The sequence below is a fragment of the Pleurodeles waltl genome, chromosome 5 (genome assembly GCF_031143425.1).
Source record: "Pleurodeles waltl isolate 20211129_DDA chromosome 5, aPleWal1.hap1.20221129, whole genome shotgun sequence".
In the NCBI taxonomy this organism is placed as follows: Eukaryota; Metazoa; Chordata; class Amphibia; order Caudata; family Salamandridae; genus Pleurodeles; species Pleurodeles waltl.
The window spans coordinates 932,134,438-932,159,339 of record NC_090444.1 but is presented as its reverse complement, the minus strand read 5'-3'; positions in this window follow the sequence as shown (position 1 = coordinate 932,159,339).

The following is a 24,902-nucleotide window of genomic DNA, read 5'->3' as shown; positions in this document are numbered from 1 at the left end:
GTGGTGTTAGTGCTTTAAGTGATCCAAAAAACTGTAGATTCCTATGGTCAGAAACGATTGTAACTGGGTACTTGGCTCCCATTAAATGGTGCCTCCATTCTGAAAAGGCTACTTTGATACCTAGTAGTTCCCTTTCAGCCACAGTGTAATTTTGTTCAGCTGGTAATAACTTTTTGGAATAGAAGGCTATAGGATGTAACTGGCCATCTACTGCATCTCGTTGAGAGAGAACTCCTCCTAAAGCTACTTGTGAAGCATCCGCTTCAACAAAAAAGGGCAAGTCAGGATCAGGATGTTTCAGAATTGGGGCTGAAGTGAATTTTTGTTTTAGGAGTTGAAAGGCGTGTGCCGCCTCATCAGTCCAAAGAAATCGTTGCCCTTTCCGCAACAAGGTAGTTATTGGGGCCGCAATGTCTGCAAAATGTGCAATAAACCTCCTATAAAAATTGGCGAAACCCAGAAATTTCTGAATATCTTTTACAGAGGATGGTTCTGGCCAATCAGCAATAGCACTGATTTTCTTTACATCCATAGTTATTCCTTGAGGTGACAGGCAGTATCCTAAAAAGTCCACCTTGCTGACATTAAAAGTACACTTTTCTAACTTAGCAAAAAGATGATTTTCTTTTAACTTTGATAATACTGCACGAACATGTTGGGTATGTTCTTCTGATTTCTTAGAGTAAATGAGGATGTCGTCTATGTATACTATGACACAAACGTCCAGGAATTTGTGTAGGACCTCATTTATAAAGAACTGAAAGGCCGCAGGAGCATTACATAACCCAAAAGGCATTACTGTGTACTCAAATAAACCAAACTTTGTCTTGAAAGCTGTCTTCCACTCATCCCCCTCTTTTACTCGGACCAGGTGGTAAGCTCCCCGCAGATCTAGTTTAGTGTATACAGTAGAATGTCTTAACTGATCCAACAACACAGGTATTAGAGGAAGAGGATAGTTATTCTTTATTGTAGCCTTATTTAGTCCTCTATAATCGATACACGCGCGCAGGGATTTATCCGGCTTCGGGATAAAAAAGAGTGGAGATGACACCGGAAATGTGGAATGACGGATGAACCCAGACTGTAGTAGGTCATCTAGGTAGGTTCTTAAGTATTTGGTTTCTTCGTCAGTCAAAGCATATACTCTGTTATTAGGTAAAGGGGCCCCTGGGATAAGATCTATACGACAGTCATAAGACCGATGTGGGGGCAGCACACTAGCCTTTACTGGATCAAAGACGTCTTTAAAGTCAGAATATTCAGGAGGGAGACTTGGTTCATCTTGTGTAAGACTAGCACAGTGTAATACTGTGCTCTGTTCTGTACCTGCTTCTTGATAGCAATTGGTTCTACAGAAAGAGGAATCCAAAGTAACAGTTCTATTCACCCAATCAATTTTTGGGTTATGAGTTGTTAACCAGGGTACCCCGAGAATCAAACCAAAATTAGGAGTATCTATCAGATCAAAGCTAATCACCTCTGTGTGCCCGTTCTGACAGACCATAACAAGTGGACTTGTTTGTTTTGTGATTAATCCAGAGGTCAATTCTGACCCATCCACTGCACATACTGCTTCTGGACAAGGCTTTAGGCACATAGGAAGTCCTAAATTTTCAGCTAACTTATTATCCACAAAATTTCCTGTCGCCCCTGAGTCCAGTAGGACAGGGAGAGAATGCCTCACTTGGGTAGTAACAATTAAAACGACCTGAATTATGAAATGTCTAGGTATGTGCGGTACCATGAAGGCTGCAGCATTAGAGGTTTGATTAAGATGTTTTCTCGAACAAGTAACCTCTCCCCTTGTCGAGCTTAATCGTTTCCCGATTCAGTTGAGGAGGTGGAGGAAACAGCACCCTTTCGTGGAGTTTTAGGCTTTACTGGACATTCTCTGGCAAAGTGACCTGCCCTGCCACAATATAAACATAATTGAAGTTTTCTCCTTCTTTCTTTTTCCTCTGATGTGAGTGGACCTCTGAGTGTCCCTATTTGCATAGGCTCAGGTTCAGGGAGTTTATTATCTGAGTCTTTCTTCTTGTGTCTAATAAAAGTTAACCGTGATTCCAGTTTGTATTTATCTCCCTTTCTTTCTCCTAGTCTATGTTCTAATTTCACAACTAAATCTACAAAGTCCGGATAGTCTTTTGGCAAATCAACGATATGAGCCAGCGCGTCTTTTAACTCGTCTCTCAAACCTTTATAAAAAAGGGAGACACGCTTTTCTTCTGGCCACTGTGTCTCGGTGAGTAAACGATTAAAACTAGTGAGATAGGTCAATAAATCCTTGTTACCTTGTTTAAGATTTAAAAGCTCATTATCACTTGCCTGCATGAAAGTGTGTTTTGCAAAAAGGCTGGTCATGGTACGTTTAAATTGATTCCAATTATGGAGGATGGGATCATCTCTCTCCACGAAAGGAATTGACCAATTGGCTGCTGTGCCACCCAAATAAGACAAGACGAATGCCACTTTCGTAGCATCAGTAGGGAATTGTTGTGGCTTACAAACGAAGTGTAATTGACATTGATTGATAAAAACATGGAATTTGTTACTATCTCCATGAAAACGTTCAGGTGCTGCTAAGGGCACAGCATTAGGAACATTAACAGTAACCTCAACTGGGAGAGGCAAAGTTGTATGTTTTGATGGCGCCCCTGTCTCTGAGGAGGTTTTCAAAAAAGGCGTAAAAGCTGTGTTCCACTGAGATCCCCTAAATTTATACCTGCTTAAATCCTGTTTTAAAGAGGTATTCTCCATCTTTAATCTCTCTATTTCCTCTTGCATATGTTGCAAGATGCCAGACACTGATTCATTATGAGCCAAGTCCTCATTTAGGGCCTGCGCCATATCCGTGACGTCAGTGCCCTCTATTACTTCCCCGGTATTCATCGTCCACCAGAACTGAAATATATATATTTTTTTTTAAGGCTTGTGCTTCTGTCAAAGCCCAGCTCACCTGAGTCCTTGCTCAGTTCTGATGGAGGTTGAAGACAATCCGACCCCACCCTGAAACTGCTTGTTCCAGCACACTAGTTTTTAAAACAGTGCACTAAGAACAGAAGCTCAAGGGAAGGGGGGAAGTGGATAAAATAAAAAAGAGAGACAACACCGTTCTTGCGTTTCCACTTTTGAAGTGCTGCACAAATCTGCGGCCCTTTCTGACTTCTGTAGAAACTGGTGCCTAATGAAACATAAACAAAGAACAGATAAGTACAACCTATTCCTAAATGGGTTCCTGACTATCCCTTTTTTTTATTAGAAATTCTCTTCTAAAAGTACCTCTTGGATCCTGGTCTCTAGTTTCCAGGTTTGGAATGTGTTACTGCTCTAGGATGTGCTTTCTATTGCTGTAAAGCTTCTAAAACATTAAACAAATACCGTTATCAGAATTACCAATATCAAACATTCATCTTAATATAACTAAAGCCTAAACTCCCAATAGCAGACTCACTTTTCCCATATTTCCAGAATCTTTTATAAAACAAATACTGTACTTTTACATCAAAATACAGCATGTAATTTGTGCAAGTCCTTGATTTACTGTTTGTCTTGCTGTTAATGGTTTCCACTGTTCGATTCTTAAAAGTTCCATAAAGTATTCTTGTAACAAAGAGTTTGAATCACAATGTTCGTGGAAGGTATCTTGTTTCAAATTGTCTATACACGAATCCAGAAATTGTTGTCAAAGTTCTTTCAGGTAATAAAAGTTTTGCACTTACTTGTTGCTGGCAAGAGATACTAATCAGTCTAACCTTGTCTTCTTTCACTTTTGCAGGTTGCTTGTAGGAGAGAGGCTGAGGCAAGGAGGAACCGGAAACCGGAGGAAGGAAGAGCCAGCAGCTGCACCCATTGAAGCCAATGAAAGTCTGTAGAGAGCAGGAGTGCCAGCGCCGAGGGATCTGGTCTCAGGTAAGCGGGAGGTAGACGAGCACAAGCACTGGGTGAGGTTCGGGGGCTGCCTTTTATAGACAGGGCTGGGTGTGGTTCGAAGAGCTGTGTGTGGTTTGAAAGGCTGGGTGTGGTCCTCACATGCTGCACATGTTCTTGAAAGGTGTGCAGAGTTTCAGTTATTATACAAATGAGTTGAATTAACACATGGCCTAGGGAGGAGTGTTTTAAAGAAGCCTTGGTAAGAGCAAGGCCCAATGTGTAAACAAAACAGCATATTAAACAACATCCACAGAAGCCTGGGGGGGGGGAAGGTGAGATAACAAGAAAGGCTTTCAATAGTAAGTTTAAAAGGGAGCTATTACAGAACCCACTAGTGCAGTGAGAGGGGACATGCTCTTTGCTGTGCACAAACCCTAACAGTAAACCGCCAGGAACAGGCTGGCGGGAAGGGGGTCAGAATCCCCATGGCGGCGCTGCATGCAGCACCGCCATGGAGGATTCCCTGGGGCAGGGGAAAACCGTCGGGAAACCGCTGGTTCCCCTTTTCTGACCGCGGCTTTACCGCCGCGGTCAGAATTGCCCCGGAAGCACCGCCAGCCTGTTGGCGGTGCTTCCTCTGCCCTCTGCCCTGGCGGTTACAAACCGCCAGGGTCAGAATGAGGGCCTCAGTCTCCATTGAACAAATATTCTGAAATCAGCCATTGCCCTTCTTGTGAAGGAGATAAGCACCTTGGAAGGGGTTCTCAAAGAATTAATATCAAGGTTATCCTTGCAATCTCCAATTGGTGATCCTGTGCACTCATGTTATTGCTCTACATCAATGATCACTGTGATTCTTAGGCATGGAAATGACGCATCAGTACACAGCATACCGGGGAGGCTCTGAGCTGCAGTCAGATACCAACATGGCTAGTACTGTTGACTTGGTGCCTGGGGGATGGATTCCTCAATTGTAGGTGCTGGGTAGTTCTAGGGGGAAGAGGCCTCCTAAATCTGTGAGCGTAAGTAAGCTAACTGATGAGCTAAATCCAATAAAACTGCACCAGATTCTGAATTTACCTCCGGAGTGCGCCACCCTATATGATGGTTTTGACTGCCTTTCCTCTAGTTCAGGTACAAAGAGGAGAAACCCATACAGAACTTAAAAATAAAGTATGTCATTGGCTTGCTCAAAATACCAAATTTTCTAGTTTGGTAATATAACAATATCCTCATGGTGAAAACAGTCAGATAGATTGGTCCCTCCCCTAAATTAACACAAGGTGATTGTATGGTGATAAATTGTAGACACTCAAGAGCATACTTATAGTCCCCTAGCACCACATTGTGCCACAATAACATCATTATTTTTTTTGTTAATGTGGCCCAACGAGGCCGAAATCCCTGCACTGTATTTACAGAGTGGTGCAATGCATGCATTTGGCCACTCTGTAACCCTTTTGCGCTACACTATGCCTATGCCAGTGTCCCCGTTATGGGAGACGGAAAAATGGTGCAAGGAAATCTGAGATTTCCGTGAACTATTTTTTATGGCACTTTTAACACCTGCTCAAAAGCAGACGTTAAAAGGAGGCTTCCATTCTTTAGAATGGGCCCCTATGTTCTCTGCAGGAGTAGCGCCAATATTTTGGTGCTACTCCTGCAGAGTACATCAATAGCATAATTTCCCTACCCTGTGCCATGGTGTGCTGTATTTTAAATATGGCGCACACATGGTGGTGGTAGGGGGGTGTTAAGGGGCGCAGGTAAAGTGGTGCTGCACCCGGTACAGCACCACTTTCCATAAATCTGCCCCTCAGAGCTGACCCACTGACTGCTAAAATCTGGCATATTGCCCATCACCGAGAGCATGTGTGTGGTTTTGCTTGTAGTATCACTGGGGTATTTCTATCATCCATTAAAATTAATTCACATTGGCAAAATGTAAAAAGCAGGGGTCTTAGGCCAAGGGCAACCTCACAGGAAGCTCCCCCGCTCTCAACATCTAATAGATTTCTCCCACTTTCAGGTCTGGACTCTAACAATTGACTCAGTTGTACTATGGATTATTAGGGACGATTTTGGATTCAGTACCAAGCCCACCTGGTATGCTTATCTAGACAAGAAACCCACATATGGAGGAAACTGTTGATCCTATCCAAAAGGGTAGCTGTACCGATTCCCAGCCCATGAACTTCAAACCCTGCCAGAAAAAGATGGAGTGGCATCAGATCTGACACAATCATTACAGACAGTGGTCGATCCATACTTTGCTAATTCACTTCTGCCATCCAATGCTGATACTGGAGGGCCCTCATCTGAAGGCTTCCATGATTCTGTCAACTCAATAGGGATTCCCCCTTGCATGAGTACATTGAGAGGCATCAAATCTATTAATCTGGCACTGGAAGGGGAGGATAAAAGAGTCATATGGCAAACATGATCAGCTGTTACAGCTCCTCTCCTGGAATATAACAGGGTTGAACTCTTACCTTAAAAATGAGAAGTGGATATCTTTCATTAATATTTTTTATATTGTTTGATCTCAGGAGACCTGGGTCTGTAGCAGTAAATCAATGGCACTGGACAGATTTTGCTTATTTGGTTCCAGCTGCAGGCAGGGGAAAAGGGGTTTTAATAGTCTTGGTTTGTAGCTCATAAGCTCTCTAATTGTTAAAATGTTGACCTCCAGTTCTCATGATCAAATTTTAAAACTATCCTCGCCGAGAGTAGGCAACATTATTCTAATCAATTTGTAGTTACATTTTTTTATGCTCAACCGTTGGGGATTATTGGGGATTTGGATGGCACTGTCACAGCTTTAATGGGTAAAGAACCCGGAAATGTCTCTATTATTTGGGGGAGGAGGGATTTTAATATTGATAGGAGTCCCAATAGAGGGTCCCGGGCTAGCAGAATTATAAATGAACAGGGGAAGTATGTGGGAAACTTTCAGCACTCAGCATATGGGGAAGCTCTAACTAGCCTAATTTTAGCTAACAATTTGCTTTTTGCCTCAGAGCTCACTTGCAAGTGCTGTATGGAAGTTACAACATGTGGGGAGAGGGAAAGGCAGCGCAATTTATCACATTTTCTTGTCGGTGGAACCACTCCCCCAATTGGAACATTTTGAGATGTGCCCCTTGCCCTTTAGTGAACAACACCCCCAATGTATCAGTTTTGCATTCCTACTGCCAGTCCCTCAAACTACCAAGCCAAATCCCCCCTAACATAAGCATTGAATAATAGGGTAAGGAGAAAATGGTTACATATTAACCCCAATGTAGTGTTTAGAGACCTAAATCTGAAGAAATGGGTGGAGATTGTATGTTGCCTATCGGACAAGGCTGACCCAGTGGATATCTGTGGCAGATTTGATGAGATATGTAAATCAGTCTCAGAAGCTTTAATCCCACACAAGCCTCGGAAAGAGAATCCTAGCAAATCTTGGTTTAACCAAGAGCGCACAATAGCTTATAGAGCTCTAAAAAAGGCAACAAATGTATCAGGTTATAGTTCGGTGGGCATGATGGCTTATAAGGAAACTATAGAGAATAGCAAAGTCAAGATTAGGGCAAGAGCCTCGGAGGACTTGGAAAGAGCAGCCCTCTTGAAAGATAAAAAGGCATTCTGGGAAATTGTTACCCAACCACTTTTCTCAGAAACCCACCACAGGCACAGAATCTCACATCCTAGAACAGGATTGGTTTGGAGATTTCACAGATATTTTTTCTTGTGGAGACAATAAGTTGTTATCCAAACTGCACCCCTTATTTCAACAGTAGAGCTTTTAAAATGTATTGAGTTGATTTTGGTAGCTGATGGGTGTTAGAAATGGGGTCTTTGGTTGGCAGTCAGGTTACCCCGTGTCCAAGCAAGGACCCTCACTTTAGTCAGGGTAAGTCACACACAATCCAAATTATCCTGTGCCCGCCCTCCGGTAGCTTGGCACTGAGCAGTCAGGCTTAACTTAGAAGGTAATGTGTAAAGTATTTGTGCAATAAATCACGCAATAACACAGTAGAACACCACAAAAATACACCACACAGTGTTTAGAATAATATATAATATTTATCTGATAAGATGCAGGTCACAACAATTAAAATTCAATAAGTATATGTTGAAATATCACTGTAAAAATCATATAAAGTTTCTTTAGTCTCTTAAAAGCAATAAATGTCTCTTTCAAGCACAAAGTACCTGTTTTGCGTTCAAAATCTCTGCAAGGATCCGCAGAGGAAGAGATGCGTGGAAAACAGGGAGGTGTGAGTCGATTTCTTGGGCCGCACATGGCGATGCGTCATTTAGTTTTCATGCAGGGAAGGCTTTGTGTCGATTTTTGACGGTGACAGGACGAAGTCACAGGGGCTGCGTCAATCCGGTGGGCGTTGCATGGAAATTTCTACTGCACAGCAGGTGTTGTGTTGATTCCTCTCTGGAAGTTGGGCTGCATCATTCCGGCTTGGCTGTGCATCGATCCAGTGCTTCGAATTTCCGGTCGCTGTGCTGGCATTGTGTCGATCTTCTCATTGCGAAGTCGGGCTGTGTTGCTCCGGTTCGGCATGCAGTGAATTTTTCACCGCGATGCAGGCTGTGTGTCCTTTCTGGCAGGCTGTCTGTCGATTTTCGCCACACAAGGAGTCCTTCTTGTAGAGATGAAGTCTTTTTGGTCCTGAGACTTCAGGGAACAGGAGGCAAGCTCTATCCAAATGCTTGGAGAGCACTTCTCAGGGCAACCGCAAGGCAGCAGTCCTTCACAAAGTCCTTTGGCCAGCCAGGCAGTTCTTCTGGGCACGTTGCAGATTCTGGTTCAGGTTCTCTTCTCCAGGAAGTGTCTGAGTTGGTAGGGGCAGAGGCCCTGTTTAATACCCAATTGCGCCTTTGAAGTAGGAGAGACTTCGAAGAGTGGCTCAGAAGTGCACATGGTCCCCTCTCAGTTCAATCCTGTCTGCCAGGGTCCCATTAGGGGAGGTGGCAGTCCTTTGTGTGACAGCAGGCTTCTGTCCTTTGGCATGTAAGTGTCAAGCCCTCAAAAACCTCCCAGCCCAGGAAGACCCATTCAAAATGCAGATGCATGCAAGTGAGGTATCCTGTGTTTGGGGTGTGTCTGAGTAAATGCACAAGGGAGCTGTTAACTGAACCCAGCCAGGCGTGGATTGTAAGGCACGGAAAGATTTAAGTGCAGAGAAATGCTCACTTTCTAAAAGTGGCATTTCTAAAATAGTAATATTAAATCCAACTTCACCAGTCAGCATGATTTTGTATCACCATTCTGGCCACACTAAATATGACCTTCCTACTCCTTTCAGATCAGCAGCTATCACTCAAACAGTATATGAGGGTAGCCCCAGTGTTAGCCTATGAAAGGAGCAGGCCTCACAGCAGTGTAAAAATGAATTTAGGAGTTTTACACTACCAGGACCTGTAAACTACACAGGTACATGTCCTGCCTATTGCCTACACAGCACCCTGCCCTATGGTTTACCAAGGGCATGCCTTAGGGGTGACTCAATGTAGAAAAAGGGGAGTTTTAGGCTTGGTAAGTACTTTTAAATGCCAAGTCCAATTGGCAGTGAAACTGTACACACAAGCCTTGCAATGGCAGGCCTGAGACATGGTTAAGGAGTTACTTAAGTGGGTGGCACAATCAGTGCTGCAGGCCCACTGGTAGCATTTAATCTACAGGCCCTGGGCACATATAGTGCACTTTACTAGGGACATGTAAGTAAATTAAGTAGTGTTATTGGGTATGATCCCATGTTATCATATTTAAATGGAGACAGCATATGCACTTTAGCACTGGCTAGCAGTGGTAAAGTGCGCAGAGTCTTAAAATCAGCAAAAACAGTATCCAAAAAGTGGAGGGAGGCAGTCAAAAAGTTAGGAGTGACGACCCTAAGGCTTTCAGGTCTAACAATGGGTGAAAGTCAAATGTAAGTTCTGCAACAGGGAAAGCGCTGGGCCCAGATGGGGTCCCAGCTGAGCTTTCCAAACATTACCTTGATTTCTGGGCTTCCCTGGTTGCTAATGTCTTTAGAATAGTGGTTATGGGGGGAACTGAATGAGACTTAGAGAGAATCAAACAAAATTCTCATTTTTTAAAAAGGAGAAAGAAGTTCCCCCTCAAATTATAGGACCATTTCTTTGCTTGACGCTTAGGTAAAATGTTTGGTAGAGTAATCTTGCCCAAATTAGAACCCTGGGCAGATGAAAAGTCTTTCTTTTCTGAAGCCCAATGTGGATTTTGCCCTGGGCTAGGTACAATAGAACAAGAGTTACATTTATCAATGATGCTTGGTAAATTTGTCAAGGCCAGGAGAGGGGCCATTATGGACCTCTCCTGTGCCTTTGACCTAGTGGAGAGAGATATTCTGTGGGAAATTATGGCCTGGGCAGGGGTTAACTCTGCTCTTCTATATGTTGTCAAAATTCTGCATCAAAATACACAGACGAAGGTCGGCTACACCCAACAAGTAAACTATATTCCACCTATTGCTGTTGAACAAGGCATAAAGCAGGGTTGTAATTTAGCCCCTTTTCTATTTTTATTTTATATTAACTCTGTAGAGACATTTATAATATTGTCTACTTCTGATGTTCCCAAAATTGGTTCTCCCCCAGTCCCAGTACTTCTATATGCGGGCGATGCGGTCTTGATCGCACGTACAGCAAATGGACTACAGTCACTTCTAGATGGCTTCAATCACTTTATGCAAAAGCTAAAACTTAAGGTAAACTGCAAGAAATCAACTGTTATGACTTGTGGCCCACGGAACAGCTGGTCAAGAAGATTATTTGTCAGTGGCATAGAGATTTTAAAGAATAGAAATTTTAACTATTTGGGTTTTATGTTTAGTCAGAATATGTAGTGGGCAAGACTAACAATCCGAAAAAGACAGGGGATAGAGGTCTCCTGGTTGTCTATTTTTAGATTTGTCAAGAACCTAGGACATAAGCCCACAGCTGAAATTATTATATTATACTAAAGTAAAGCTATTAGTGCAGGCACATATGGAGCTGGACTGTGGGGTCACACAATACCTTTGCCTCTGCAATAGGCAGAAAATGTGTTTTTTAACAGATGATTAGGGACCACAATGACCACCCCAAGTTTTATTACTCATATTGAGCTTGGGGTAGACTTTCTGGAAGATAAGGTAGGCCTGGCTCCAGTTTTTATGCAGATTAAAATCTGGACTTCAGAAGAAATTTACTTTGCCCGTAATTTTGTTAAAGACTGTCTTGTGCAATCAAATGTGCAAGCCATTTCTGGGCCAAGTACATCAAAAACTCACTGCATGATCTGGGCCTGAATGGTTACTTAGATGAGACAAGTAAAATTCCCCATAATATTTAAAACCTGGAAAGGGGAAAATACATTGCCTTTAAAGAGGATGTTAGGCTTATGAAAGTGCTGGACCCCATGATGGTCCAAACGTATGTGCTACTGTGTACCACAATGGGTATGGAGCCTTATTTACCTGGGTTAGGGCCCCAGAACTAAGGCTTTATCTCCCATGGCTCTAGGTGAAGAGGATTTACTTTTGAGTGGCTTTCCCCGTATCAGGCAACTGGCTCCAAATCCTACCTTGTTATCCTTGTGATGGAAGGTCGCAACAATCAGCTAAGCATTTTGTGCTCTTTTTTGTACTTTATACACTTTTTATAGGTCTCAGTTTTTATGCCCAGTTCTTAGAGGCAGACATTTTAACAATCATCAGGAGGGCTTAATTTTTCTCCAGTAATATTAACAAATATGGAGAGATCTATAGGTATTTTAAAAATATATATATATATACACATTCCAACCTGTTACTAGAATATTAAGAGATAATGAAGATCCACAATTGTTATGCATGCACCTCCTTACCTACTTGTGTTACAGAGGGGACACAATATTTGCAACTTCCTTAGACTTATTCTTTACTGTGCATTATTTTTTTTCAATGTTCACCAGGATCAAGAATTTCTGATGCTTTACCTTATTGATTACAGTGTTTCTTTGAGAGAATTTCCTAAATCTGAAGATCTGAACTCCATTTATAATCATTTGAGACTAATAATGCAACTAATTTGAAATCTAATGGGACTAAAAATATGTTTGTGTGTATATTGAGGGAAGAAGAGCATACGTTTATTAAAGAATACAGCAAAATAAGAGGGAAATTTATTAGAAATTCAGAAGAAATGCAATAGGTTAATTTGCAAGAAGAGACAGAAGAAAAAATCAGGAATTCAAGAATGAATCGTAGGCAAGAGAGAAAAAGAGTGATATATATATGGTGCATCAGGAATCTCGGGGTAATGACACCATAGGCTGGAAAGAGTTATATGGTTGATGATGGGTTCTGGCCAGAGATGAACTGATATTTAGAGAAATGTATCATGTCTGTGGTAAAACTGCTTACTTAGGTGGGAAGCGGATATCTTACTTTGTTTTTTCCTCATGTTTATCACATGAATGAAATATGTGAAAAGAAACAATATGAGTTTAAGAGTGAAGGGTAGTTTTAGCCAAACTATGATGGATGTATTTGGTGCTTTGATACCTCCTGTTGGTGTGACTTTGAATGATGCAAAATTTTTAATCTGTCTACATTACAGGATCAGTTAGTTTCTAACACGGCTGGTGCATTAACCGAAATTAATGAACAATTAATTGTCCATGTGTGTATAATTATTGAAAATCCCTTTGCTTTAAACATACTACTTGCAAAAAGGTTGGAGCCTGTCATTTGTTGAGGGTTTAACAGTGCTACACATACATTCTAGATTTAAGATGATATTAGCAATATCCCTAGCATTTCACATGAGTTAAAAGTTCTTAAAGAGAATGAGTTCTGTGATTCAGTAAGTGGTTCAATGAGATTGGAAAGTGGTTAGACAACACATGTGGAAGCATGTTTTGGAACAAGACAACCCCACTAACCATAGTTCTTTTTTGTATAATTAGTTTCACTCTTTTTTTAAATTCTTAAAAGCAATTTGCTTTAAAAGGGGGTTAAATTGTGGTTGTGAAAAGAAGGTGTAAGCAATGTCTGCAAGGAAAAGGAGGATAAAAGAGATTAAGGGCCTGGTTTAGATTTTGCTGGATGGTTACTACATCATAATGATGCCGAATATCCAATGCACCGAAAAATAAATCCCATTATTACCTATGAGATTTTTATTTCAGTGGACATCTGCCACCATTGTCATGGAGTAACTTATCAATCAAAATCTAAATCAGGCCCTAAGTTGGAGTACATTACGGCATGAGCACATAATAATATAACTTTGGAAGAAATGAGACAGGAGAAGCTGAAGATGATAGAGACTGTATTATACATGAAAATTGTGAGAATTATGATTATGAGTGGGGATCTGTAGGAGGTATTACTGATTAATAAATAATGGTTGTGTGCAGTTCATAAATATTTTGCACTAAAAAGGCAACACTGAACTTTACGGAGCGAGTAAAGCCAGTCCCAGGCCCTGACACTATCTTGTCAGTGTCAGGCCAATCCCAGGCCCTGACACTATCTTGTATTTCCGCGTTTCTATGTTTTTACTTCTCCCTCTCTGCACATAGAAAAATGTGCACAAACATGTTTTATTATCATGGTTGGTCAACTGGAACCTTCAGTGAAACTGTGACTGTTTAAAGTCCTTCCTGTATGTAAAGTGGGCCTATTCACTTCCAAAGTGTACTGTTGTTTTGTGTTACTAGATTTCTACTGCCACACCTGATGATATTAGGTTATAACAGACTAAATTATTATTCTTTTAGGGGATGGTATTGGGATGATGTTAGATAATGTTGCTCTATATTTTGTATTGTGATTCACTGAGCCTATGTAATATTTTACTCACCTCATGCTTACTGTGCGATTTTTACTATGTATTTTCCAAAAAAGGAGGGCTTATTTTGGTGGTGAGTCAGAGCCAATCTCTCCATCATTAGAGAGCAGACCCTTTTTAGACTGACTCATGCTTGGGACTTTGAAAAATGTTTAAAATATTTCTGAGGTCTGACAAAGAATCAGACCTCCAGCTGCATTTTACTGGTTCATATGCTATTTCTGTACATATGATGGAATATCCATTGCGACTGATTTTAAGACTAACCATATTTAGCCTTTTATAATGAACTTAAATCTTTAATAATCCTTCATGGTTTTGAACTCTATTCAATTTATAAACTTTATTCGGCAAATCATAAAATCAGTTATCATAAATAATTAAAAACAATTAAAACAAAACACAGCACATGCAGTTGTTCATATCCAAACTGAACAGATTCTATTCTAGAAAGAGAGACTTTTCCTTACATGGATGGTATTTAAAATGCATAGCGCCACCTTGTAACACAAATGGGCGTTATTTAGATCTAACAAAAATTCCCAGACAGCCAGATGAGTTCTTACATTCTGGGTAATTAAAGGAGGTTTGAAATAAAGAATCCTAATGTGTACATAGAAGTTACAGGATAGCATAGTGAAAGGTGCTTTGTTTCTAACCCCATCACAAGGGCAGTGGACCATTTCATTAGGACAAGTCCGCATTTTATGGAACGCTACTAAGTGATGGACCATTCCCAGGCTAAATCTTGTCAGGGCGAAACGATGCTGCATGTTAGTAAGAATTGATAAATATCCTTTGCTACTTTCTTCAAGGGAAAAGGACATATATACATCAACTGTAGATTTTGTCCTTTCACTGGCTTTTCTGCTGTCCAGCCTATATTGCAGGAGCATATCCTTGATAAGTTTCTTTGAAAGTGTTAGCACTCGTTCTGGGTCTGATTTTATGGTTATGTTAAACAAAGTTGCAAGAGAGGAATCAATATAAGCAAGCCAGGGGCTACATAAGGCATTGTCCAATTTTAAACAATCTAGGATAAGCTATTTGTGAAAACTGTTTAATCTTCGGTCCAAATACTGTATCATAAAACCAAGGGGCTCATCTGTAACACACCTCCTGATGTACAATCGAATTAGATGCTGAGGTAGGTAAGCACAACAACAGTTTTAGGAAACAATTTTCCTCTATTTGCAGGGAGGTACTCTTAGTATGACCCCCACACCCCTGCCCCATAGACTACAATAAATAGAACTCTGGCCCTATAGATATCCACCATAGCTGTTATAGGGCATCTTCCCAGTTTACTGGCAAATCTGAATATACCATGCAAGTTCCTACACATTTTATTTCTACCTATGTGAATATGCTATTCCCAGGACCCATTGCTTTAAAATAGGACACCCAGATAGCTAAAGGAACTAACGGTGGTAATTTGCGCGTTCTGGATGAAAAACTTCTGCATTTCTGGGCCTTTTGCCCACAAGCTATAGTGAAAGTTTTAGATTTGTTAATTAGCATACCCTTTAGAGACATAAATTCCTCAAAGCCATTCATTAATTTCTGGAGTCCCAATGGAGTCCTAGAGATCAAGACTGCATTGCCTGCATATAAGAACACAGGTATAGGACACCCTGCCACCTGAGGTGGATCCGGCTGTATGGTCTGCAGGAAGTTATCCACCCCATTGATAAATAGAAAAAATAGTCCTGGAGCAAGGACACAGCCTTGGCGGATACCTCTCTTGACGTTTAAGGGAGAGGTGCATTCTCCCTTTAGCCCAAAGCAGACTTTGCATGTTAGATTTTTGTAAAGGCAGGCCTGAAAGTCAATGATATCCCTAGGGGCACCCATTTCCTGTAGTGTAGGCCACAAAAGTGCCTGCTCCACCAAATCGAAGGTACTACTGAGATCCGCAAAACAGAAGTTTAAGGACCCTGGTTTAGCCTTCTTCTATTTCCCTATCAACAGATTTAGATTAACACATTGCTCAATAGTACCTAATCCTTTTCTAATACCAAATTGAACAGGTGAGAGAATGTTATTGTCTTATACCCACTCATCAAGTCTTGCCAATAGAACCCTACTTAGGACTTTCATGGATTAGTGAAGCAATGATATTGGCCAGTAGTTTTTGGGGTCTGATTTATCACCTTTTTTATATATTGGTACCATAATGGAAGAAGTCCAGGACAATGGGATGCCACCAGCCGCTACCGTAATGAGGATTGGGCTCAGAGGTTAATATTGGATTTGAAAACATCCATTGGTACCCCATCAGGACCAGGGCTGAGATGGGCAGGAGGACCCCCTCTATAGTGATATTCAAATTGGTGGGATTCCCACACCACGGCTCCTCTTGTCCGGCTATGTCTGCCACCCCTCTCTTTTGCTTGAACACCTCAGAGAAGTGGGCCACACCTTTTTAGACAAAAATGGCTCATTTACTATTTCCCAGAACAGTTTGTTATTAGTTGTTTCTGTGGCCAAGGCTGGTTTTGACCACACCTCTTCCCTCAGCAACTTCTTCCTTTGCTCGAGGACTTCCCTATATTTACCATGTAGTGCCTTGATTGCCACAGGGACTCTAGGGGAGATGTGGAGGGCCGTACAACAGGCAGCTGTCAGGGCACTCACGAAAATAGATTTCGAAGTTGGTGATGTATCAGATCTTCAGTATGGAAAGGCAATCACGCCAACAATGGTTCAGGATAAATTTATTTCTTGAAGCAAATAGTTCATTATAATAATTGAAAAATGTCCTTGAAATTCATATACAATTAGCCACCACAGCCAACACGTGTTTCGTCCAATGAGAGATCACTCTCACGGACTTCATCAGGGCTCGTTTGATGAACAGATTTGTTTCTCTAATTAAAGCTAATAGTGCAGGATTCCTTATACGTAGTCTTTATTCAAAAGTGCCAGTATCATATACGGGAATAAAGAAACCGTGGTCAAATCATCTCACGGCGTTCCCAGTAACCGAGAACTGTTATCGTGTGGAGGGCCGACTTGAGTTCCCACCGGGCTTTAGTACATGCATGGTCAAACCATCCTCTTTTCCTCTCAGGATGCCTGGCCTTTGGTTGGCGTGTCAAGAGGGCCTTAGTACAAGAAATGACATGATTAAAACAACTAGGCAACCTTATAGGATCAATTTCATCTTGCAAACAGTAGTCGAACTTAGGCAGACAACCCCCTACAATATTCTGTAGTAAATCATCTGGGTCAACATCTCTCCATTTCAGTCTCACTCCATTTGTCCTATGTGCATCTACCTGATTCATGATAGAATGAGACTTGGGGGGCTTGAAGTAGGGTCAGGAGGAAAATCGGGTCATGGTCACTCAATGATGATTCGACAATGTAGGGTGTGTCACATACATTATTCGCAGCTGAAGGCACTAGGATGTGATCAATAACAAATGAGAAGATAATTTGATGGAATCTTTTCCCCGTTATCGCCATATTTACACCTTAGTAGCATCAGGTCATATTTGGATATGATTAAATTAAGAACCTCTCCATAGTCATTGTGACAAAAGTGGTCATAGCCTACCCCCTCATGACTAGTAAACCAGTAGGTCCGGGGTACTGGCAAGAAGCAGGGTTGAAAATGTAAAATCTCCGGCCCATAGTATAGTAAAAGTTGGGTGGTTTGGGCATAAAAATGTATGCAGACCGTGATCCAGAGGATGGGCTACTCTGCTACGAGTGGAGTCGAAAATATTATTATAAAAGTTGATTAACACCACATCCACCATACTCTTGGAAGTTAACCACAACAATTGAAAATGAAGGGTCTCTCAAGACGTGTTTTTAACTACTATAGGGAGTTTATTCGAGATAATACCTGAAGCCCACCTTTAGCCCTCCCTGATTGGGAAGTGGTGATGCACAGGAAATGTGAGGTAAATCCTTGTACATGGATAGGGGCGACACACCACGCTTCTTGGATACAGATGATATCAAGGTCATTAACAATATTACACCACTCCTCTGCGCAGTCTTGTTGCGTAGACCTCACACGTTCCACGTGGCAAATTTATAGCACTCGTTGTTGCTCTCACTACATTCCCTGCCCCCTAGTGCCACCTCAGGTGGACTGGTGGTACATAGATCCCCCCCCAATGTTTCCCCCGCAAAGTTGTATTGTACTAGCAGCCCCAGCTGATCTCTGAGTCATTGTGGGGGCACTACTATGACTGCTAGACATAATATACCTAGTAGGCCCCTCCATAGTAAGCCCCCCGACCTGTTTATCCACCTGGCCGCTATATGTTTGTCAATCATTATCTGATAGTGAGCCCAGGGCCTGATATCTATTACTTGTAGACAGGATGGTAGGATGTTATGTGGCTCAATGTGAGGGTGAACCAGGGGATACACAGACTGCCCAGATTGCAGATGTTGATAAAAAAAAGCCTAGTGGGAACAGTAACGGGAAAGTACCACATGGCCGACGTAAAACTGGCCTGGATAAAATGTCCCTCACAAGTCTAGGGTTCCAAAGGTTAATGATTACACAATCACTCTCGAAGTATTTCGCAGATGGACCAACCCAACCCACTCTCCTATGTAAAATAATTTGGTGGGCACTTTCGAGTGAGAGATAGGTCATTTAGGGCCAGCCAGTGCGTAACTTTATTCTTCAAGATCTCATGGGGCTCAATCTGACCAGGCTGCAAAGAGGGAACATTAACCATAATGATTACATAAGGGCAGCAGGATGGTGATAGATCAATGGTGGGGGATTCTCCTGAAGGGAGAATGACGGCAGGCCAAGACTTCTGGCTGTTACATGGCTGAGGTGAGATCATCTCAGTGGGAGTTATATTAGGTCCTGGGTTACCCAGTGACAGACCATGCAGTTTATTGTTGGGGATTATGCACCACCCAGTGATATGTCCTACTTTGCGTTTCTCCCTTCCCTGCCCATTGTCCGAGGGCCTCTGACTTAACCCCTCAGTATTTACAGATGCAAGATCTATGGCCTGTGGAGTAGCGGTAGGACCTAGCCCATTTTGTAAAACGCCTGCCGAGCAGTTAAGAGCCACAGTGGACAAGGAAAACTTCTGGCACATGGCAGTAATTTTCTCTACCTCCCCTTCAAGTTTGTCCAACTTATCTTTAAGTGGATATAAGCAAGTCACTGATGGCAGATAAAAAGTTATTCCAAGATTTAGCTTCAGGGTTGGGTAGTGCTGAGGTGCCCAAATCACCATCAGCCCCCTTTCTGCAACGTCTCTTCCTTTTAGCGGCAGGTGAATGTGTGACTGATATGGAAGTGACAGTGACTGGGTCCATTTGTCCTAAAGGTTCATCTCTGCACCTCCTGGCATCAGTTTCCTAGCCATGATGAGCATCAGTGACTATGCCAGGTCTATTTTCTTGGTGATAACCCCCTCCGCCCGTAATAAAAAGGAGTCAATGGTAGAGCAAATTGGCTCTGGGGCTGGCTTCTGGCTTCCTGTTTTAAGTTTGTCCACGATGACCCTAGATGTTGGCACACAATTCCACAGTTCAAACTAATGTCTATGGTGAACAATCAGGGAGCCTCTGTGCCCGGACAGAGAAGGGCAGATTAGCAGAAATTATACAATTTGGCAACACAGTCACTTACTCTGCTTTTCTGATTCCCCGTCCTCTAGGGTATACTCACACAGCTATGATAGTAAAGATCTGGTGACCATATCCAGGTACCAACGGAGCAGGACCAGCCCAGTCTTGGCTAGCCACAGACGGTGCAGATGGGCCCGCTCTTGGCCCAGTCTTCGCCCAGGTACGTGCCCGGGCCTGTCCTACATGCGTTCCGTGCAGAATGCCGTTGTCAGACTCCAGCCGCCGGTATGCCTGGGAGGTGTATTCTTCTTGGGCCCAGGTCCCCCATGTCAATGCAGAATGTTCTGCGCAGCAGAAGCAAGAGTGCTGCTTTATGCGCCTCCAGGCGCAGCAGAATGGCGTTGGTGGCCTCCTCCCGCCGGTATGCCTGGGAGGTGTAGTCCTTTTGGGCCCAGGTCCCTCGTGTCAATGCAGAGTGTTCTCATACTTCTCTCAAACTGGTTTACTTAACTGATTATATTTTTAGATTTGCTGGCAATCTAATCTAAAGTGGGGCACATTGCCTTAAATGTGCTTGATGACAACACTGCCCGATCCTTCAAAGGTACTGCATCTTACTTTCTTATCGGATTATCTAAGACAGCATCAACAAGTCTGATTCTGGTGTTCATGACTGCTTTTCTGTTGTGCGCCATTCTGTACCATGCAGTGACTTAGTGGAAAAAGATGAGATAGGCGAACTTGCAGCTGATCGATGGTGGCACATGCCTAACAATGTGACTCCTGTGAGCTGCTGAAAGGCAAACAGCTGTAAAAAAGAGGGTAGCGCTTTACAGTACAGTTAGACTTGTAAATCATCATAAGTGGTCCTGAACAGGCACCCATATCTGTGTAAGAACCAACACTCTCCTCTATATACAATCTAATTTTGGAGCAGTAGGTAGAGAAGATCTAGACATTCATCTGCTAGCTGGATAAATATGTGACCGTCATGATCACACATTTTCCCAATGTAGAGGAAAGAATAGCAGAAGTAGAAGTTTACTTTATGTGAACTTCCAGACAACTAGAGTGCAAGGATGTCTTAGGTCTCCCACAATATATTCGAAATAAAATGGAGATTAAGGCAGATGACGTTCCCTCTTCAGGAATTAGGGGCACGTTTCTTACAAGAGCTTGCTGTGTTGAAAGTGCTCCCTAACAATCATTCCCTTTTTCTGTCTCAAACTAAGGTGCAAGAATATATAGATTTTTGGAGAGGGCTGTAAGAAATAAACTGTTACGTGGGCCACCTCAGGTACAGCTTGCTCCTAGATGTAGATGCTTTATGATTTGTGATCTTGGAATTGGAATCTTGGAATTGGTTAACAGTTTATCTATGACAGATAGAGATTGGCATGAGATGCTAAGAGAGATGTGCGTGTGGAAGTGAATTGTATATGATCAGGGATGGTTCACCTGTACGGTTGCTTTGGTCACAGCTTGGGAATGGGTGATCTCTCTTAGGTGAGTTTGTGAGGTGCAGGTGTAGTAGAAGAAATGTTGCAGAGTGGATGTGTCTTGTTTGGAGGAGTCAGGCTCAGCAGTACAATGCTGAAAGAGCAAGTACAAACCAAGAACTGTTTCTTGATGACAAAGTGTTTAGTAACAGTAAAAGCTGATAATGCTAATTTTGTATATGTTTCATATTTGTCCAGTGATACAGAATGTCAAAGTCTTAAATACAGCATCCTAGTGTAGCTAGGTTAGAGCAGAACTAAACATAGTACACGCCAAAATCATTTTTTTAGGAACAGATATTTCATAATATGATCAGGAAACTCTTCAACAACTGGAATGCTCTCCTCTGACCTCAACGACTCAAAGGGTTTGTATTAGAGGGGCAGCAATAATGTCAAATAATAACACCTGGCAATGTTGCACAGCTAAGGTGAATGAAATTAGTTTTAATCACAGGTTCATAAAGTCATGGAGGGACATATGGCTAGTACTAATAATGAACCTAATCCCAACAACCCGAAGTCTCCCAGCAGCTATTACTGAAGCGAAATGACAAGGAACAAGGGCTGCTATTGTACACATTAATACTACAAATCATGAGTTGATAATCTACTTTGTTTCTATTCTCTGATAACTCCCTGAAACAACCTCGCATCACAGCAGTCTACTGAATTACGAGGTGTGGTGTGATTTAGGTTAAACCTCAGCGCTGGTCAATGGAAATATAGGGGGTCATTCTGACCCCGGCGGGCGGCGGGTATTCTGGGTTTCCCACTGGGCTGGCGGGCGACCGCCAAAAGGCCGCCAGCCAGCCCAGTGGGAAACACCCCTCCATGAGGATGCCGGCTCCAAATGGAGCCGGCGGAGTGGAGGATGTGCGACGGGTGCAGTAGCACCCGTCGCGAATTTCAGTGTCTGCTGAACAGACACTGAAATTCAAAGTGGGGCCCTCTTACGGGGGCCCCCGCAGTGCCCATGCCATTGGCAAGGGCACTGCAGGGGCCCCCAGGGGCCCCACGACACCCCTCACCGCCATCCTGTTCCTGGTGGGCGGAACCGCCAGGAACAGGATGGCGGTGAGGGGGTCGGAATCCCCATGGCGGCGCAGCAAGCCGCGCCGCCATGGTGGATTCCCATGGGCAGCGGAAAGTCGGCGGTACACCGCCAACTTTCCGTTTCTGGCCGCGGCTGTACCGCCACAGTCAGAATGCCCGGCGGAGCACCGCCAGCCTGTTGGCGGTGCTACGCCGACCCCAGCCCCGGCGGTCCTTGACCGCCGGGGTCAGAATGACCCCCATAGTTGTTAAATAACTTGGATAATAGATGATGTACGATATTAGCTTGAAAGAAAATTCTGAATTATAATGTAGGTTCAATTTCACAATGCACAGTATAGGACATACTTACAGTTGTCATTTGTAGTACTATGAGATGGCATCAGTAGCAAGAAGATATTTGCTCCCAGCTGCTGAAGTTAGAGATAGAACATGCCCTTCTGAATCCTTCTGAATTATCACCTATGGTTAAGATAAAGTATAAAGATAAGCTATTGTAACCTCTGACCTCAAACAAATTAGGAACAAGGTTCGTATAGAATGTCAGAGCATGATGTGTGTATGTGGATGTTGTTTAAATATTGAAGTGTTTTAGCCTTTAAACTAAAAAAAGGAAATCTCAGAATCTCATCACAAGTATTCATTTGAAAATTTGAGTGAACGTTAGTGTACCTCTGAGCAGTTAGAAGATTATTGCTTGATATGGGTGGGCTCAAAACTTTCAGCTGACACAGGTTCTGTATTGGAGATCCCCTTTCCTTAGAAGAAGATTCAAGACGGGATCAAAGGACTTCTCAAAGGTAAGGTAGCAGGTGCAGATTTTATTTTGCTGGAATTGTACAAGGTGCTCTTTGAGGGGATCTTTCAGTTTCTGTTAGAGACATCTAACAGCATTAGTTAAGGGCAGTGTGCACCAGACTACTGAAGTGAGACAAAGATTCTGATATTTCAAAAAAAGAGCAAAGATCTGTGTAGGTCTTACAGAGACATATCCCCAAACAAAGTTAAAGCCAAGTCTTTCACTGAAATATTTATAAAGCAGTTAACCATTACAATAACTGCTCCTTCCTCTCCAGTATAACACAGGTTTATTCAAATCGGAATATGAATGTTCATGTATTCAGAGCAACTGTCATTTTTGGTGTAGTGATTAGTTTAGGTACACATGATGAAATGATCCACTTAGATGCCAAAAATGCTTTCAAAGGGGGTTCCTGGCTTTTTCTGTTCATGTTAATGGAAATATTTGGTTTTGGTACTAAATGCAGGGAAATTACACAAGCATTATTCGAAACTTCCGGTCCTGACGTATGGTTAGAGCTATCAGCATAGAAACAGAAGTCATACCATTTTGGGCTGCGTCAAGTTACCTGTTACACAGTGACGAAATCCAGATCCTTTCAAATCAATCTCTTCCTCAGATAATAGGGTTGTGAGTTCTGTGGTATTTAGTGGGAGTTCTTTTAAATACAAATATTAATAATATGTTTGATCTGAATTATACACAACTGTACACGTGTAAATGTGAGTTAATAAGTAAGAGGAACTCATTTCCTATTGGCCTTGATTGTAGTTATAATATTAGTAAATTGCACTACTTCCAAAATCCCTGTAATTTTAGGATATTCTATTGATGATCCCTGTATTTTTTCAGCAAACCTGATACAACCTTCAGTAGTTTTATTAGGACCAAAGAAAATCCTGGATGAGCCACTCAGAATTTATAGTCCCACTCTTCATGCATGGTGATTTTAATTTTTACTTTGGGATACAATCAACTCTTGTCGGTCAGATATGTTGAGGCACCTGATTAGGGAGACCTCATGTTCACTTCGTCTGACAGCTTACCCAGAGACGGTGACCCAACCTAATGATTGCTACTTTAAAAAGGTTTGATTTCAGAGTCTGTGCGCTTTGTATCCATATGGAGATCATGATTCAGTTTCTAAAGGTTCTTTAATATTGATAGAAAAAAATATAGATACTCGTTATTATAGAATAGCACATTTTGCCAGCTGCCTTTACTAACATTGGATATTGTTAGTGACATAGAACAGTTTTGCAAACTATTAGTTAATTTTTACAGGGAACAACCATGTACACCTTTGAGGAGATTCAAAACAACTTTGGAATACACAGATATTCTTTTTAAAGTATTTGCAGTTGGGGATTTATCATACAAAATGATATTGTCAACTAAATAGCTAAGGTCCCCTCCTTACAGCTTATTTTAGCAGGCACACAGGCGACTCAGACGCTTATAGTCTCTGCCCTACTTTAACCTTAAAGATAAATCAATAAGATCTGCAGACTGATTATTTGGTTTTGTGAACCCATTGGGATCAGGGGTGTGCAGGGTCTTCTGCAAGCTTTTTCCTGTGATCGATGTGAAGCTTCCATCAAAAGTGGTTATGTTGGAGGATGGCTGAGGATATTTCTTTTGAATTTCAAGGTTCTTTTTTGTAGCCTTTATCCTTGGCTGCTGTGTATTGCTAAAGATTGGTTAAAGCAGGGTTGGACTGGCCCATAGGGCAATCAGGTAGTGTCTGATGGGCTGTTCTGACATAGTGTGTAGGTCAGTGTTTTTTAGCAGATCATCAGCCTATTTAATGGCCAAGTGGGTCAGTTTTCACTGTTAATTTTCCTGACATCACTACAAACATTGTCTGTAGCAACCACAAATGTATGCAGTCTCTCATAACTTGCAAAATGCTCCTACAGTGTTCAAAACAGGAATGATTTTCAAACAATAGCCACTTTTTTTGAGCCAGCAAGCAATTACCTCATATAATGAGAACCATACCAGCAACAAGTCTTGTGAAAGCCAGTAGCTATGTCTTCAACGTGCTAACACATAGAAATAGCATTAGTGCATGCTTCAATTTTCATGTGTTAGTGCATCAAAACCAGACCTATTGGCAAACATTTTTTTAAATGAAAACAGGAGGAAGAACAATGGATAAGAGACAAGTGCAAAAAAACCCATAATGAACGTAATTAGAGAACACACATAGAGTAAATAAATTGCGTAAGACAGGAAAAGCACGTGCACACATCTGACTAAAACTT